This window comes from Citrus clementina, unplaced genomic scaffold, assembly GCF_000493195.1.
Source record: "Citrus clementina cultivar Clemenules unplaced genomic scaffold, Citrus_clementina_v1.0 scaffold_5, whole genome shotgun sequence".
Classification (NCBI taxonomy): Eukaryota; Viridiplantae; Streptophyta; class Magnoliopsida; order Sapindales; family Rutaceae; genus Citrus; species Citrus x clementina.
The window spans coordinates 14,046,476-14,064,599 of record NW_006262201.1 but is presented as its reverse complement, the minus strand read 5'-3'; positions in this window follow the sequence as shown (position 1 = coordinate 14,064,599).

Below are 18,124 nucleotides of genomic sequence, written 5' to 3'. Positions count from 1 at the left end.
CATAGAAAATGGCCATTCATTTTGGCTGGGTAGACGGGATATCCGTCTTTATTGAACCCGGTAATAGGTAAATCTTCCTGGGCTGTATAGACAACACTGATCATGGAGGATTGTGTAAAAGATAGCCTTGGAGGCTCTTGAGGAGCACTTAGCGGAGGTCAGAAAGTCATTCGGACTATTCCATCACGCCTTCTTTCAAACATTCCTTCTTATGTCTGAATTGGAGTAGTGTTATTGTGGAATTGCTCATAATTAGATATCCATTCTAAAGGCATGAGTTTAATCAGCTCGTCTCGAGGTATTTGCCTTGGGATTTGGATTATGGTTGGAATCTGATTGGATTCTGCTAACACCATAAGGGCGTCAGAGTTGTGTTCAGGTGCAGGTAGATCTAAGGCATGGTTTTGGAGCCTATAGACCAACTGATGATGAAGTATTGCAATCTTTGCAGATGAAATCTGTTCTACTCCTTGAATCTGGACTTGTACTTTTAGAGCAGTTGGCAAGTTTGAGTCTTGAAGAGAAAGGTTGAAATTTGGATAAAAGGTGAGAAGTACACTGCCTGCATGTAGAGTGCTTAAGACGATACCAATGACAGCATCTTGGTATTGTTTGAACCTTGAATCTAACATAGCAACTCTAGCTGTAACGGGTAATCCCTTCCTACCATGTAGGGTTAGGATTAATCGTACACCGCCGAGATGGAGATGAGTATATCCCTCGCTTTTCCAGTTGGTGATCAACTCTTGGGGGATTTCAAGAGTGACATATTGTTCAGCTACGGTAGCTTGGAGACTGCATTGATCCAATCAGGATGACTGGATGTATTCCTTGGGGTGTGGTCTCTTAGTAGAAATGAGGGTTTTGATATATAATTGGTAAGGACTAATAAGAGGGAAAGAAGATTCATTAATCTGGGCTGACTCTGGAATGTAGGAATATTCAATAAGGTTTTCAATTTTGTTGGTGGTTTGTTTGGTGCAAGACTTTGGAAGAGATAAAGTTGAAGAAAGAGAAACATGAGTAGTGTCATTGGAGGAAGTGGATGTCATTTGTGTAGGACTCTCTCTATCTTCTGAAGGCATAAAATCAAAGTTAAAGAAGATTTAAATCATACCACTTTGTTCGGTGACAAATAGAATTTTGAAAATTAAAAACTTTCAAGGACATGTATGGCTCTGATACCAAAATGAGCAGCAGAGAATACGTGGCATTGTTATACCAAGATTAAAACAGTTAAAACTGTCCTTTGGACCAGTAGTCCGTAAATCTGGGTTTCCAGCCGATATACCTCTGAGATAAAAAACTTTTAAAACATTTTCATTTTGGGTTATATAACCCCAAAACAGACACTCTTTTTTCTTAAAACAGGGTACCAAACCAGATAAGAAATTATCAAAAGTTTTCTGATGCACAGGATCCTTGCAAGAGGCAAGTGCAGAGCATACTTCCTTAAGTTTCAAAATGAACAGATTTATATCTTCGTCATTTTTGTTCTTAGAGCTTCATTGATAGAGAGAGAGGGAGAATTTAGAAACTCATAGCTAGAGAAAACATTCTTTTATTTTCTGCCAAGCTTATCTTACAAAGAGAGGGGCTTCTCTTTTATAGAGAAGAGAAAGCCTTCGAAAGACATCTTGATAAGATAGGACCCTTATTAAGAAAAACATGCTAAAGCAAAAGCAAACTTTGACAAAAGTAAAGAACATACGACAAACTTAGCTTTAATTATTAAAGCATAAGTCATCATACTTTAATAATTACACACTAGCACACTTAATTATTACATACGACAAGCTTTATTTTATAAAAGTAATGGAAACCAAGCGAAAAACTTATGGCTATGGGGACGAAAGATTCGTGTAATCTTCATCAGAGGAGCTTTCCATATCATCTTTTGCTAGCTTTTGCTTCGGATGCTTGCAGGTGGGACCGCATGGTGGCCATGGGCAATGTTGTGCTTTTGGACAATTTGGGGAAAATGGCATTATCGGATTTGATAGCTGCACAGCAGATGTTCCTGCTTGGGTTGGTGAAGGTTCTTCAAATTGGGATGAATCTTGGAGTTGTTGGAGATCCTGGCTTAAGGGTAGAAAAGCAGTCCAAGGGTCTTGAGTGTCTTGGAACAAGAAATCCGTGAAATCCAATTTTTCTTCTTTAATGATGATACTCATGGATTTTGGTTTTGAAATGGATGAAGGAGTGGGAATCATAATGATGTCATGTTGTGGACCTAAAGACGTATGGAATATGTCTTTATGTAGCTCAGGTTGGTGATTGAGGTGGCAAAGGAAATTATGAAGATTTTTTTGGATACTGTTGTCTTGGTCAAGAACTGCTGGATGTGGTGTGGTGAACCATTTGAACACTTGGTCTTGAGTCCAAAAAGAATTGGGGTTTGGATGCTGGAAATATGGCCTGTGGACAATGAACACTGAGGTGAACATATTTGCTTCTGGGTCAGGCATTAGACTAAGGTTGTAGACTCGTTCGGATTAGCAAACAACTTTTTCTTCCTAAGATAGATTTCAAATATACTACATGTTCGTCTAAGTTTTTGCTATGTATGAGGATATCATCAAAATAAATAACAATAAACTTCCAATAAAAGCTTGCAAAACATGATTTGTACAAACTATATTTGTTTTAAAGGCAGTTTTCTATTCATTTCTTTCTTTCATTCTAATATGATGATGTCTACTTTTTAGGTCAATTTTAGAAAATATACAAGACCCATGCAATTCATCAAGCATATCATCTAGCCTAGGAATGAGATATCTATACTTTACCATTATGTTATTGATGGCTCGACAGTCAACACACATTCTCCACGTTTCATCATTCTTAGGAACTAATAAAACCAAAAATGCACATGGGCTCATGCTCTCTTTCACGTATCCTTTTTCCATTAGTTCATTAACCTACCTTTGAAGTTCCATTGTCTCCTCCAGGTTACTCCTATAGGCTGGTTGATTTGAAATGGTTGCATCGAGTACAACATCAATCTGATGCTCAATCCCTCGGATTGGAGGTAAACCATGTGGTGATTTTTTGGAAAAGACATCCTTATATTCTCGCAACAGTGAAGTAATAGAACTAGGCAAAGTAGCTCGTTAGTGTTTAAAAATACCTCTTTGTACAAAAGTATAATCATTGGCTGATGTGAGAACAATGCTTTTTTTTTTAACCTCACTCACTCTTGCATAGAAATTTTTTTGTTTTCCCTTTGATTTTCTCTCATTGGCTGTATTTTTCTTCCCCATTTTTCTCGATCTTTTTCTTATTTTCATTCTCTTTTTCTCTCTTTTTCTTTTGGTCACTCTCTTTCTTTTGATTACTCTCTCTCTGTAGGCTCACTTGGTCTCCATAAACCTATTTTGATGTTAATGGAACAAGAGTGATATTGTGTTGATTTAAGGAAGTATGCTATGCATTTGCCTCTTGCAAGGATCCTGTGCATTAGAAAACTTTTGATAATTTCTTATCTGGTTTGGTACCCTGTTTTAAGACAAAGGAGTGTCTGTTTTTGGGTTATATAACCCGAGATGAAAATGTTTTAAGGTTTTCTGTTTTTCATTTGAGTATATCGGCTGGAAACCCAAGCATGCAGACTACTGGTCCAAAGGACGATTTTTCGTCATTGCTTTGGTCTAACAACGCCACGTGCTTCGTTACCTATTTTGGTATTAGAGCCATACATTTCCTTGAAAGTTTATAATTTTCAAAATTCTGTTCTTCAAAGACGAAAGTGGTATGATTTAAATCTTCTTTAAATTTGATTTTATGACTTCTGAGATAGAAAGAGTCCTACAAAACATGGCATCAACCTCATCAAATGAAAACGCAATTACATCTTCTCATATTTCTCTTTCTTCGACCTTATCTCTTCCAAAGTCTTGCACCAAACAAACCACGAACAAAATCGAAAACCTTGTTGAATATTCCTACATCCCAGAGTCAGCCAAGATTAATAAATCCTCTTTCCCTCTTATCAGTCCTTATCAAAACCCTCATTTCCACAAAAAGACCACACCCCAAGGAATACATCCAGTCATCTCGATTGGATCAATGCAGTCTCCTAGCTACCACAGCTGAACAGTATGTCACTCTTGAAATCCCCCAAGAGTTGATAACAAACTGGAAAAGAGAAGGATATACTCATCTCCATCTCGGAGGAGTAAGATTAATCCTAACCCTACATGGTAGGAAGGGATTACCTATTACAGCTAGAGTTGCTATGTTAGATTCAAGGTTCAAACAATATCAAGATGTTGTCATTGGTACTGTATTAAGCACTCTACATGCAGGAAGTGTACTTCTCACTTTTTATCCAAATTTCAACCTTTCTCTTCAAGACACCAACTTGCCAACTGCTCTAAAAGTACAAGTCCAGATACAAGAGCAGAACAGATCTCATCTTCAAAGATTGCAACACTTCATCATCAGTTAGTTTATAGGCTTCAAAATCATGTCTTAGATCTACCTGCACCTGAACACAACTTTGACGCCCTCATGGTGTTAGCATAATCAGATCAAATTCCAACCATAATTCAAATCCCAAGGCAGATCTCTCAAGACGAGCTAATTAAACTCATGCCTTTAGAATGGATATCAAATTATGAGCAATTTCACAACAATACTGCTCCAATTCAGACATCAGAAGGAATGTTTGAAAGAAGGCGTGACAGCCTCCAAGGCTATCTTTCACATAATTTTCTATGATCACTGCTGTCTATACAGCTCAGGAAGATTACTGGGTTCAATAAATAAGGATATCCAGTCTACCCAGCCAAAATGAATGGCCATTTCCTATGGAATGCACCTGGATCAGGAAATTGTGACCCAGATTGTCCCTGTTGGGATGATTGGGAGGAAGATAATTTAGTTTCCAAAAGGAAAAAAAAAGCCGCAAAAGAAACTCCATCATCCATGTAAACATTTCCAACCAAAGCCACATGATGATCCACCTCCACCTTCACCAAATCCATTACCAATTTACAAAAAAAAACTCAAATGGATTGCAAAACACTGCAAGTTTAAAGTTCTTTCACCAGTTCAAAACTATACACCAATCATACAGGCCACTGCTTGTATGATGTTTGCCTCTACCTCCAAGACTATTCCACCAATTTTCCAACTTTAGATACCCAATCAGACTCCCACAAAAAAGTTGTTTCAAACCCCTTCATTCCTTCGGCCATAACCTCCACCGGCCATCTTGAAGAACCCAGACCTTTTGAGGTAGTCCTCAACTGGTAGACTCAAAATGCCAGAGCACAAAATGATACCTTGGTGGACATTCATAAACAGGTTGACAAGATTAGTTTGCAAACTGATCAGATTGAATCCAAGGTTGATATAATAACCTCACAATTGCAACAAATCTACCAAGATTTACAATCCAGAATAATCCAGCTGGATTCAGAATTACGTGCCATGCTCAGTCAGCGATATTATAGTCCTGAGTTTGACCAAAAGGAAAGGGAAATCAGGTGCTTGAAAGCAGAGCTTGATCAGATTGATTCAGAAAGACAAAGACCTACACTTTTCACCAAGTCACCACCAATACCTACCACAAGCCCGACTTATCATCCATTCACTCCTATGGTTGCTCCAATGAAACCCTATGATCCCAGCCTTTACAACCCCAGCCAAGGCAAAAACGAAAAGCTACTCCCAGCCCAGTCAAAATTCATCCACCAGTTACTTCAACCACTGAACAACAATCCCCAGGATATACACCTACTCCACCACAGACTCAACCTCAACCAACCTAGACCAAAGACAAAGAACCCATGCACCAATCTAGTTTTAAAAATTTTGAGACCTTTTCACTCTCTGAATTTGAGTGTACTACCTTTGTTACTGATGGGGATACTTCGGTCACTCAGTCTGAGACAGAAACTTCAGTCTCGACTAGTGACTCTGAAAAAGCTTATGCAGACATTACTAAGCTTTTAATGGCACAACCAGAAGAAACAAAACCAGCCCATCCAGAATCTTATTTTGAGATACCCTCAGATGTTGGATGAAGTGCATACAGGCATATCAATTTAGGGGATTATGATGGGCTTATCTACGTTTCTACAAGAAAATAAATATTTTAAGTTCATTTATGTAATGATAAAGTTTTAAAGCATATACTATGGAATCCCTATAGGTCTCTTATATTTGTAACAGAGTCTCTTATATTTTTATCAAAATGTAATAAGATTTTAAATGTTTTTATTAAATCACCATTATTTTTGTTATAAAAGTAGGGTGTTACACATTTTATATCACAACCCAAGATTTACACTGATACTAGGTGACCAGTAGAGACGACTATCGCACACTTACCACTCAGACATGAATGCCACCATGGGACTGGGGAAAAGAGTGAACTGTGTTAAACTGTCAGGAACTGGGCTTAAAGGGAGAACTTTCTGATGCACAAGATCCTACAAAGAGGCCAATGTAGAGCATACTTGTTATAGATACAGATGAACGGTTATGGAAGTCTATAGTTCTTCTAACTTAACAGAGAAAACTTGGAAGAAAACTTAGAAGGTCATTATAGAACATCTTACAAGGAAATTTTTATTTCATCAAACTCTCCTGCTTACAATTGAAACATAAGGTGCCTTATATAGAAAATCATCAAGAACAGGACCCCTTGAATGATTACAAGCGACAAACGGCACACGCTTTCAGAAAGTAAAGCACACCTTTTTAGAAAATAAAACTCACCTTTTTAGAAAGTAAAACACACCTTTTTAGAAAGTAAAGCACACCTTTTTAGACTTTTACATAAGACAAAGCAAAGCATCCCAAGCTGATTTTTACAAGAGACACACGGGAGTCACATGGGCTGCTACATCAAAAGCTGTGTGATGGCGACAAATTGTCAACATCGCTATCAATTTATGCAAAAGGCTCTTTTGACCAATAGAGTTTGGCATACATGCTCTCATAGTCAATGTCAGTTTTGGAGGGTACTGAAGTAGACGATGTTGTTCCTTATGGTTGAGTTGGCGTCATTTGGGAAGGATCTAATTGTGACAACTCACCAAATGTCTGGAGGAGAAAAGTAAAATCTTCCCAAGGATCTTAGGAATCTTGAAATAGGACATCAGTGTAGTCAGGCTTTTCTTCTTTGATGAGAATACCTATTGCTGGAGGAGTGTTGGTTGTGGTATGGGTTGGTATGTGGAGAAATCTTGTGTTTTGGTCCAAGAGAGGTATGTTGAATGTCAGGAGATGGGGGTTGAACATGGTTAAGCTCAAGAAGAAAGGATCTTAGATTGTTAACCAATTGTGGATCATGAGAAAGGGGAAATGGATGTGGGACAATTATCCATTCATAAGCTTGATCTTGAGTCCAAAATAATTTTGTCACAGGATGTTGGAAATAAGGTTGATGGACTAGAATGTTAAGATGATTTTTATCACAGATTGATTGAAGTTGTTTACGCCACCAAGAAAGTGGTGAAAACCATTCAAAAAGTGTCCAAAGGAAGGAGGAGGCTTGGGAAGGGTCAAGGAGATGACGAAGAACAGATTGGATTAGGAAGACAATTTTTGTGGCGTAGAGGACAGTGAGACACCAGAGATACCAAAGTTCGTCTTCTATGATAGGAATAGATGGATTAATGGTAAGGCATGTGAGAAAGAGTTTGTCTGGGTTGAAACTTGGGAAATTTTAGGGCTTGTGCTGATGGACGTTCATGAAATATCGGAAAAGAAATTTGGTTGCGAAGTCTTGAATTTGGTGTGGTAAGGAAAATGTTATATTGAATGGAAATGATTTTTTAGTAAGGGCTATGAAAGGTAAGGATGGTGCCATTGCTATGACAGGAATGATTAATAGAGAGGTGACTAAAATGGATGAGGAACTAGAATTTGATTTAGGAGGAGGTCTGGATAGAAGGTCATGGATCAGGTTCTTGTCTCTTTTTATATGCTGGACTGTGAAGTCATACCTGGTAAACCTATTTTTGAGATGGAGCAATTGTTTGTCTGGTAGGGACGTGTTCCTGTAGTCTAGAATTTTGGGAAAAGATGAGTTATCTAATCTAACTAAAAAGTTATGGGCAACCAGATGAAACTTAAATTTTTGAATTCCATATTTCACGGCTAAGGCTTCTTTGTAGATAACGTGGTAATGTTTTTCCGATTACTTGCGTCTATCTAGAGAATTCTTTGGCCATCTGTGGGTATCTTTAATGGAACTAGTTGTTGGCAAAGCTGCTTAAGTTCTTGGACTGCTTTAGTCTGGATGGGACCCCAAGGGGGGGCTGATTTTTTAAGCATTATTGACAAACAAGGAATTGTTGAATTTGTTTGCGAGACAGATCTTGATTTTGAAAATGGAGAAGTTCTTGGGCAATGTGTAGTCCAGGTTGGGAATTTCTGTCTTTAAGAATCATCCCGAGAAATTCAACTGAGGGCTGGCCAATGATGCTTTTCTTAACAGAAAGCATAATGCCATGCTTATCTACTATGGATAGGAATTCACAAAGCAGTTTTTTATGTGAATCATGATCTTTTGAGAATAGTAAAATGTCACCAATGTAGATCAGGCCATATTGTAGAATGGGTTCAAATATTTTGATCATTGTATTTTGGAACAAAAAGGGTGCTGCCTTTAAACCAAAAGGCATTACGGTCCATTGGTAGTGAGCATTTAGGATACAGAACACTGTTTTGTGATGATCAGATGGATAGATCCCAAGTTGCCAAAATCTGGCTTTGAGATTGAATTTGGAAAATATTTTTGCGTCACGAATATGAACAAAAAGGGTTCTGATCTTGGGTAATGGAAATTTGTCATCTTTGAGGAAACAGTTCAAAGGTTGATAATCAATTACTAACCTTTTTTTTCCTCAAAGAAGTTCTGACATTTTCTCAACATAAAAAACTTGACAGGCCCAATTAGAATGGGCTGGTTCAATGAGACCTTGGGCTAGGAGTTGAGAACATTCTGCCTGTGCTAATTTGAGATTAGAGGGTGACTCCCAGATGAATTGCTTTTGTTGGGTTGATATCTTCGTTAATCTTAAATGGAAGCTTAATGAAGAAGTCCTGATTTTTCCATAACGGATTAGAATCAGAGAATAGATTATGACTTTCTGGACAAAAAGGGAGAAGTTGGTTTTTTTATGAAAGTGTATGGAGGAGGTGTATCAGACAAAGCAAACAGATGTAAAACATCTGTATATGGTTGGAACATTTGCTTAAATCGGATTCCAAATGCAGTGATTTGAAATTTTTTGATGAGATGGAGAATGTCAAATCCTATGAGAAGATCTTTGTCAGGTAAATCCGAACCGACAATGTTTACCTAAAGGAGACAGTTGGGAAAGAACTAAATTCCAGTTAGCGTTTTGGTAATAAGATTGGTTTGGAACAACTGACCATTTAGCTCTGAAATATTCAATATGGTTTTTCTAGCAATGGGAAAGAAGTATGGAAGGATTTAACATGCTTCTTTGAGCACTTGTATAAATGAAACCAATAAGAGAGATTGGTTTATCAAATTTAGAAGGTAGCAGGTGAAGCTTGACTGAAGGTATGGGTGCCTGTTGGGAAACAAAGAGTTGCTAGACTGTGTGTATGATGGTCATATTATCAGAGTTTGAAGACTCACTTGAATCATCTAATGCAAAAGCAGTGAAATCATCATAGTTATCCTGCTCAGTAAAGAGAGACTCAATATCCTCATTATCAGAAATCATGGAGGATTGTTGAAGGTGACTAATAAGGCACACAGCTTTGGTTGGTCAGTTAGGACAATTTTTTGCAAAGTGGCTTTTTTTTTTTTTTGTAAATGAAGCATCGACTGTCTTTGGTTCTGTGGGTTCGAGCTGGGTCTTTTCTTTTGAGGGTCTTTTCTTTTGAAAAACCTATAAGGTTTTTTGTGTTTGGAAGACATGTGTTTGGGTTTTGTTGGGTACTTGTGGAAATGAGACTTTTTCTTTGGGAAACATGTGCTTTTTGCATGCACTCTTAAAGGGTGGTTTATCCTTCATGAGATGTTTGAAGAATTCTTTCTGCTCATAGAGTTTCTCAAGACAACCTATAGCAAATTGATAAATCTTTCCAAGAGGTAAATTGGATACCTCTAGATTGTGCACTTTAAGTTGTCGTTGTAGTTCAGATAAAACCTCCTTGGGTAAGGATGTTATAAAAACATGTCTGAGTGTTGGATCATTGAAGCCATTGAGCTTGTAATAAAGACTGGACATCCTTTTGTAATGAAAATCCAAATCTTTCTGTTGTAATGAACAATATTTCATCTGATGAAACTCTCTTCTTGCCAATTCTTGGGCTGTAGATGGTTCACCTAGATATTGCTCATAGATGAGTCCCAAAGCAGTAGGTGTCAGGGATTTGGACAAATTGTAATTGGCGATACTGGCCAAGACTTTCAAACCAGTCACGCAAAGATCCGATAGTTTTGGACATGAACTCTCGGAGGACTGATTGAGTGTTTGTACGGGGTCTAATCATTTGGACATCAATCCAGGTTGAAAATTCCTGGAATCTGTCTGCCCATTTTGATTTTAGAATATCATCAAACGTGAACCATGGACCAGTGGTAGGTCTTGGTGTAGGATCAGGAGTAGGGGCAGTTGGTTTGTCAGCTGCTGACTCATCAACAATTGGCGTTTTTGGGGGAGGGGATAAAGAAGATGGTTCATCAGTAGGTTGAGCCACAATAGTTTAGAGACATTAGCATATTATGATTCTGAGTCAGAACTAGAAACTGATTCGGTTTGCTTATATTCTGAAGTGTTAGAGTCAGAGGCAGATGGAGAGATTACCACTAATTTTGTTAACTGCTGAAAAGAATATTAGTGCATAGGGGCTTTGTCCTTAACTGTAGGGTCTGGCGTTGATAGTGGAGGAACATGAAGATCTTATATGGGTTGTGAAGAAGTGGATATTGATGATGGTTGTGTAGTTGTAGGTGGTACACATGATGTTATTTTAGGTTGGGATGGAGTGGAAGATCTTGATGGTTTTGGTGGATATTGGGTAGGTATGTTTTGGAACAAGGTATGGGTCATTCTAAAGAATTTTTTATAATCCACTGGACGAGCATACATTGTTGGAGAGTAGAAAGGATTGGTATGAGCCAAAAGATGGTGTTGGTAATGGTAAAGAGGGGGATGGAGAAAACAAAGAGGGTTGTTGTTTCTCTGCATCTATTCGTTCTAACTTAACTTTAAGCTTTCGAATCTCAGCTTCTTTCTGGTCAAACTCAAGACCACAATATATGTTTCTTATCATCTGATGAAGATCTAAGTCCAATTGAGAGACATGGGCTTTCATGTCAAAATACATCTTTTCAAGTTGAACAACAATTGAATCAACCTTGCCATCAGTACTACGGACCTGAGATGCTTCTGAATCAACTTTAGCATCAAGTCTTTGCAACACACTATTTTGGGCTCTGGCATTCTCAGACTGCTAGTTGAGGACTGCCTCAAAAGGTCTAGGTTCTTTAGTCTGACCATGAGAGGTTACTGTTGAGTGTTAGAAAATGCATATTTATAAAGGAGAAAACCGTCATTTTACATTTTAAGTCTTACTAACAACCCTTACTTTTATGTATTTAACCTTCTTGTGATTTAATTACATGTGTTTTATTTTAATTAAGTATTTTATGTATTTTAGGGGCATTATAGTCATTTCACAATAAAGGAGAGATCAGACGGCAAAACGAACATCACTTTTGAACTCAGGACGGTCGAAAACCTTAGGAGGAGCATAAAAGGAAAAATGGCACTATTCACATCATATCAGTGGACGAAAAATCTCGCGTACGGTGCATGCATCACACAGGATTATTTTCAACCAAACCGCGTTACTGTTCATCCGGGTCAAACCGCGTTACTGTTCAAAGTCGGGTCAAACCGTGTTACTGTTCATCCGCGTGGTCAAACCGTGGACTGTTGACTAATGACGTGGCGCAATCCTGAGCGTCCAAACTGTTTTTAATCCGATGGCCATGATTTACTCCATGTATCTATAAAAAGGGGGCCTCTCCCCCCTAATTTGATATCTCTGAATCCATTTTTGGGATCCATTTTCTGTAATTCCCTCTCCATCTTGTATTTTCTTCGTATTTTAATAAATTCCCATTTTGCCCCTAGTTCAACTATGAGTGGCTAATTTTCTTTCAAGCTTGGGTTGAAGGTGAAGTCTCAACATGTGTCATGGGCTTAATTTGGTAAATTTACTTTCTCTTCCCCTCTAGTTTTTGTGGATGTTTTGACTTCTCGTCGACAAATAATACTAATCTTGTCTAGTACCGCCTTGGTTACACCGGCTCTCTAGTATAAGGTTATTATTATTTGGCACGATAAGCCCTTAGCACCATATTGATTAGAGCGTGGTTCATGAGGTGTGGATTCCCCCCTCATGATTTAATTGGCATTAATACGGATTATTTAGCCCATGATGCATGTTGATACGGATCCAGATACCCAAGTACGTCATTTCAATAGAATTATCTTCAATTTATTCTCGCCATTGCAATTCCAATTTTAGAATTTATTCTCGCCATTTTAATTTAAGTTTTAGCATATACCAAATCATTTCCACCATAAATCCAACAACCCATTTACAAAATTAATTCTACACAATTAAAATCCACCTCCTCGTGGGATCGACACTCGTCACCATAGATCTATACTACAATAGATTCGTGCGCTTGCGAGTACATTAAAATTTGCACAACAGTTACTGGTGATGGAACAAAAGGTCTTGTAGTGACTTTTGTTTGAGGATTTGACCTTTTTTCTCAGGACGGGAATTGTTCTTGATATGATGTTGATGTGGATGAGAACATCATACAAGAAGATGGTTGAGGAGTAGAAATGAAACCTGCTTGCTGACGACAAGTTTGTATTGGCTTATGCTTCTGGAGTGTGGGGTTATACAAAGGAAATGAGGTTTTACTTTTGGCTTCTGGGTCATTTGGGGGAAAAGGAGGTTAAGTCTTGCATGGAGACAAAAGGACAGACTTCTTTTTACGTCGTGATCGACGTCTTTGGTAATAGATCGCATCATCATCGTCTGATTCTTCTTCAAGACATGGACAATCAGGATTACATATATAAGAACCAGGAACATCCTATAAGAAATGTCCATCTAATTTATCAGGATAGATGGGATAGCCTTTTGAGGAAAAGCTATGAATGGGATTTTTTTCTTGAGCAATAAAAGAGGTTCTTGGATGTTTATGAAAAAGAGGTTCTTGGAACAACTGGCTCGGATGGTGGCTGAAAGGTCATTTTTACTGTGCCATCATCTCTTTTTTCAAAGAAAGCTTCAGAAGTGTGAATTGGGTGGGAATTTTGATTGAATTTCTTACAATTTAAAAGCCATTCCATTGGCATTAATTTGAGAAGCTCCTGCTTTTGGATCTGTCTAGGGATCTTGACTATTGTGGGAATAGTCTCTGTATCTGCAAGAATCATAAGAGCATCTGAAGAAGTTTGAGGGCCTGGAAGATCTAGTGCATGATTCTGTAACCTATACACTAGCTGATGATGGAGAGTGGCCATTTTTGCCGTAACGGTTTGTTCAGCTCCTTGAAGCTGGATTTAAACCTTGAAAGCAATGGGTAGGTTTTAGTCTTGTAAAGACAAATTAAAATTTAGATAAAAGGTAAGGAGAGCACTACCAGCATGAAGGGTGATCAAAACAATACCAATTACAGCATGTTAGTACTCTTTGAATCTTGTATCAAGTAAGGCTAGTCTGGTTGTAACAGGAAGACCTTTTTGGCCATGGAGAGTTAAGATTAGGCGTACACCCCCAAGATGAAGGTGGGTGTATCCTTCTCTTTGTTATTGTGCTATTAAGTCTGTGGGAATTTCAAGCGTAACATATTGTTCCACTTGTGTGGCTTGGAGAGCACATTGATCAAGATGGGAAGATTGGACATGAAGAAGGCCTTTTTGTAGAAATCAGAGTTTTGATGCTACGAGTAAAAGTGTTTCCACGTCTATAGAGTTGCTATGGACTGATTAAGGGCATAGAAGATTCACTAACTTGAGCTGAATATGGGACATACGAATATTCTACAAGATTTTCAATCTTGGAGGCCACACGTTTAGTGCATGTTTTAGGAAGTGAAAGAGTAGAAGAAATATATATAGCAGATTGATCAGAGGTAATTTGGGATGAAGTTGAAGTGCTTGAAGTAGATGTCATATTTATGAAGAGGTTTTCTCTATGTGATTAGAAAGATATTATAAACTCCATATTTACCACCTCAGGTGATGAGATTAAGGATAAAACTATCACAAGCACATGTGATGAGGCATATTCAGATCTTATTCAAGTTCCCGTCGACCCGTTACAAGAGCTCGAGCAAAGAAATTCAAAGAAGCGCTTAATGGATTGATTCAAGCAACTTGGGCTCAATCAAATTCATGGAGGCCCATTGAAGTAATCGCACATGATAAATGCATGATTCAGGCTCTTGAAGTTTCCAAATACTCACTTCCATGAAATAGGGAGTTGGCTTAAACATTATGGTGGGAAAATATATTATTTTCCTTTTTCAGATACTTTTCGGTTTCTTGAGGAGGCTATTAGGGAATCAAATCAGTTTTTTCTATTTTAATCGCCTAGTTTCCATTTAACTGATGTAAGGTATTTAAGACAATTAGAATCCTGATTTAGTTTAAATTTTTTCGTATTTACTTAGATTAGGATTTTGATTTGATTTAGTTCTATTACTTCTCTTTTGCAAGAGTATGAGGATGCATTTCCTGAGGAAACACTACATGGTTTACCTCCAATCCGAGGGATTGAGCATCAGATTGATTTTGTGCCCGGTGCAGCCATTCCAAATAGACCAACCTATAGGCAGGTTAATGAATTAATGGAAAAAGGGCACGTGAGAGTAGGGGTGGGCATAAACCCACAACCCATGGGTTTACCCAAACCCAAACCAAATAAAATGGTTTGGGTTGGATAAATCATGAAATGGGTTAAATATTTAAGCTTCTTGTAATTTAATTATGTGTGTTTTATTTTAATAAAGTATTTTATGTATTTTAGGGGCATCATGGTCATTTCACAATAAAGGAGAGATCAGACGACAAAACGGACATCACTTTTGAACTCAGGACGGTCAAAACCTTAAGAGGAGCATAAAAGGAAAAATGGCATTGTTCACATGTACGGTACTGTCTACGTTAGTATTCACGATACTGTTCACATAGACGGATTGATGACGTGGCATTGACCAATGATGTGGCATTGACTGATGAGGTGTCACGATCCTGTTGGACTAAAATTCTTATGTACTGTTGATGGTGACGTGGCAGCATATCAGTGGACCAAAAATCTCGCGTACGGTACATGCATCACACAAGATTATTTTCAACCAAACCGCATCACTATTCAACCCGAGTCAAACCGTGTTACTGTTCACCCACGTGGTCAAACTGCATACTGTTGACTGATGACGTGGCGCAATCCTGAGCATCCAAACTGTTTTTAATCCAATGGCCACGATTTATTCAATGTATCTATAAAAAGGGGGCCTCCCCCCCCTAATTTGATATCTCTGAATCCATTTTTGAGATCCATTTTCTATAATTCCTTCTCCATTTTGTATTTTCTACGTATTTTAATAAATTCTCATTTTGCCCCTAGTTCAATTATGAGTAGCTAATTTTCTTTCAAGCTTGGGTTGAAGGTGAAGTCTCAACATGTGTCATGGACTTTATTTGGTAAATTTATTTTCTTTTCCCCTCTAATTTTTGTGGATGATTTGACTTTTCGTCGACAAATAATAATAATCTTGTCTAGATACCGCCCTGGTTACACCGGCTCCCTAGTACAAGGTTATTATTATTTGGCACGATAAGCCCTTAACACCATATTGATTAGAGTGTGGTTCATGAGGTGTGGATTCTCCCCTCATGATTTAATTGGTATTAATAAGGAATATTTAGCTCATGGTGCATGTTGATACAGATCTAGATACCCAAGTACGTCATTTCAATAGAATTCTCTTCAAATTATTCTCGCCATTTCAATTCCAATTTTAGGATAATCCAAATCCTTTTCACCACAAATCCAACCACCCATATAGAAAATTAATTCTACACACAATTAAAATCCACCTCCTCGTGGGATCGACACTCGTCACCATTGATCTATACTACAATAGATTTGTGCACTTGCGAGTTCAATAAAATTTGCACAACAAGTTTTTGGCGCCGTTGCCGGGGAAGTAAGTAATTTTAATTCATAGAATTAATTTTTGTGAATAATTTCTTTTATTTGTTTTATTTGTATTATTTTTTTCTTATTAAAAAAAAAAGTGAATCTGCATTTAGAGGTTAGTATTTATTTTCTTTTCTTTTTCAATTCTTTACAATTCTGCAATTTAATTTTTAACTTTTTTTTCTTTGTAATTTTTTTTATTAATTTATTTTTAGTTAATTTATTTCACGTATTTTTTTGTGTATTTTTATAGTAAGGTTATAATAGCACAATAAGGTTAGTATCGTAATTTCTCCCTCTTCTTTATTTTTATTTTATTTTGTTCTCATCTTTATTTTTATTTTATTTTGCATGCATGGTCGAAGGTCATTATTACCTAGTTTTGAACCTATAAACCTTGAACTTGAGAAAACACTTCGCACACACAAACAAGTTAAAAATAAAATGGATTTGCAACCACAGGAGAGGCCATTTAAGGACTACTTCAGTCCTTTAGCTAATTTTAGCACATCATGTATAAGATACCCAAATGTAGCTGCTAGGAGTTTTGAACTAAAACCTAGTGTACTAAATTGTCTCCCCACATTCTATAGTTTAGAAAATGAGGACCCATATAATCATTTGAATATGAGAATTTTTTAATAAATGATTTTCATGCTATTTGTCAAACATTTAAATATGAGAATTTTTCAGATGATGATGTAAAACAAAATTTTTGAATAAATATTTCTCAGTGCATAAAACCAATGCTATTCGTAGGGAAATTTCAGAGTTTACCCAAAGAGAAGACGAGCAGTTTTTCAAAACATGGGAGCGATTCAATGGACTACTCTTGAAGTGTCCACATCATGGGTACGAGAAATGGCACCAATGTCAATATCAAAAAGTGCATCAGAGATTTGGAAATTCTTCTAGCAACAAACGGATAATTCCCAACAACGGAGTCGATCACTCAGGAATACTAAAAGAATTAAAAGAGTGAATGAAGTTCACATTGACGAGTCAACTTCAGGAATCAAAGAAGTCAAAGAGATGGTTGAAGGTCTCGCTCGACAAATAGCATCGTTATCGACTGCTAAATGAACAGAGCCACATGACCATGACTCATACTCAGATTAAGCTAATGCCATAAGTGTAATGAGAAAACCATCAAATTACAACCCATACTCCAACACATATAACCCTGGATGGAGAGACCACCCCAATTTTTCCTGGTCTCAAGGATTCCAACAAAATGGACTAGTGGCTCCAGCTCCACCAATTCAACAAATTCCTCAAGTTCCTCAAGCTTCTCAGCCACCATTTAGACCATACAATCAAAACCAGAACTACTCTCAACCACCATGGGAGGATGCATTCCAGAATTTCAAGAATGTTACTCACTCCACGATTGAGCAACAGAACCGCACCATTGATGGACTATGAAATGAGTTGAGAGCAGGCTTCAACTCATAAGCTCAATCAGTTTCAAGCCTTGAGAAGATGGTGGGACAACTTGCTTCTTCAGTTTAGACCTCGGCAATGACAGTTGAGAAAGGTAAATTTCCAAGTCAACCAGTGCCTAATCCTAAAGGAGTACATGAAGCAAGTACCAGTTCACCATAGCAGTATGGAAAGGTCAAAGCAGTCATGACCTTGCGAAAAGGAAAAGAAGTTGACAACAAAATGGAGATGCCGGTGACAAAAGAAAATCAAATTGTACCTGTGAGTGTTGAGGACTCATCACCGGAGGAGAAAGAAGAAACTAACCCACGAGAATACGTTCCAAAAGCTCCATTTCCTCATAGGTTAGTGAAAGGAAAGAAGGGAAAATCCACAGGTGAGATTCTCGAAATCTTGAAACAGGTAAGTGTTAACATCCCTTTACTTGATGCTATAAAGCAAG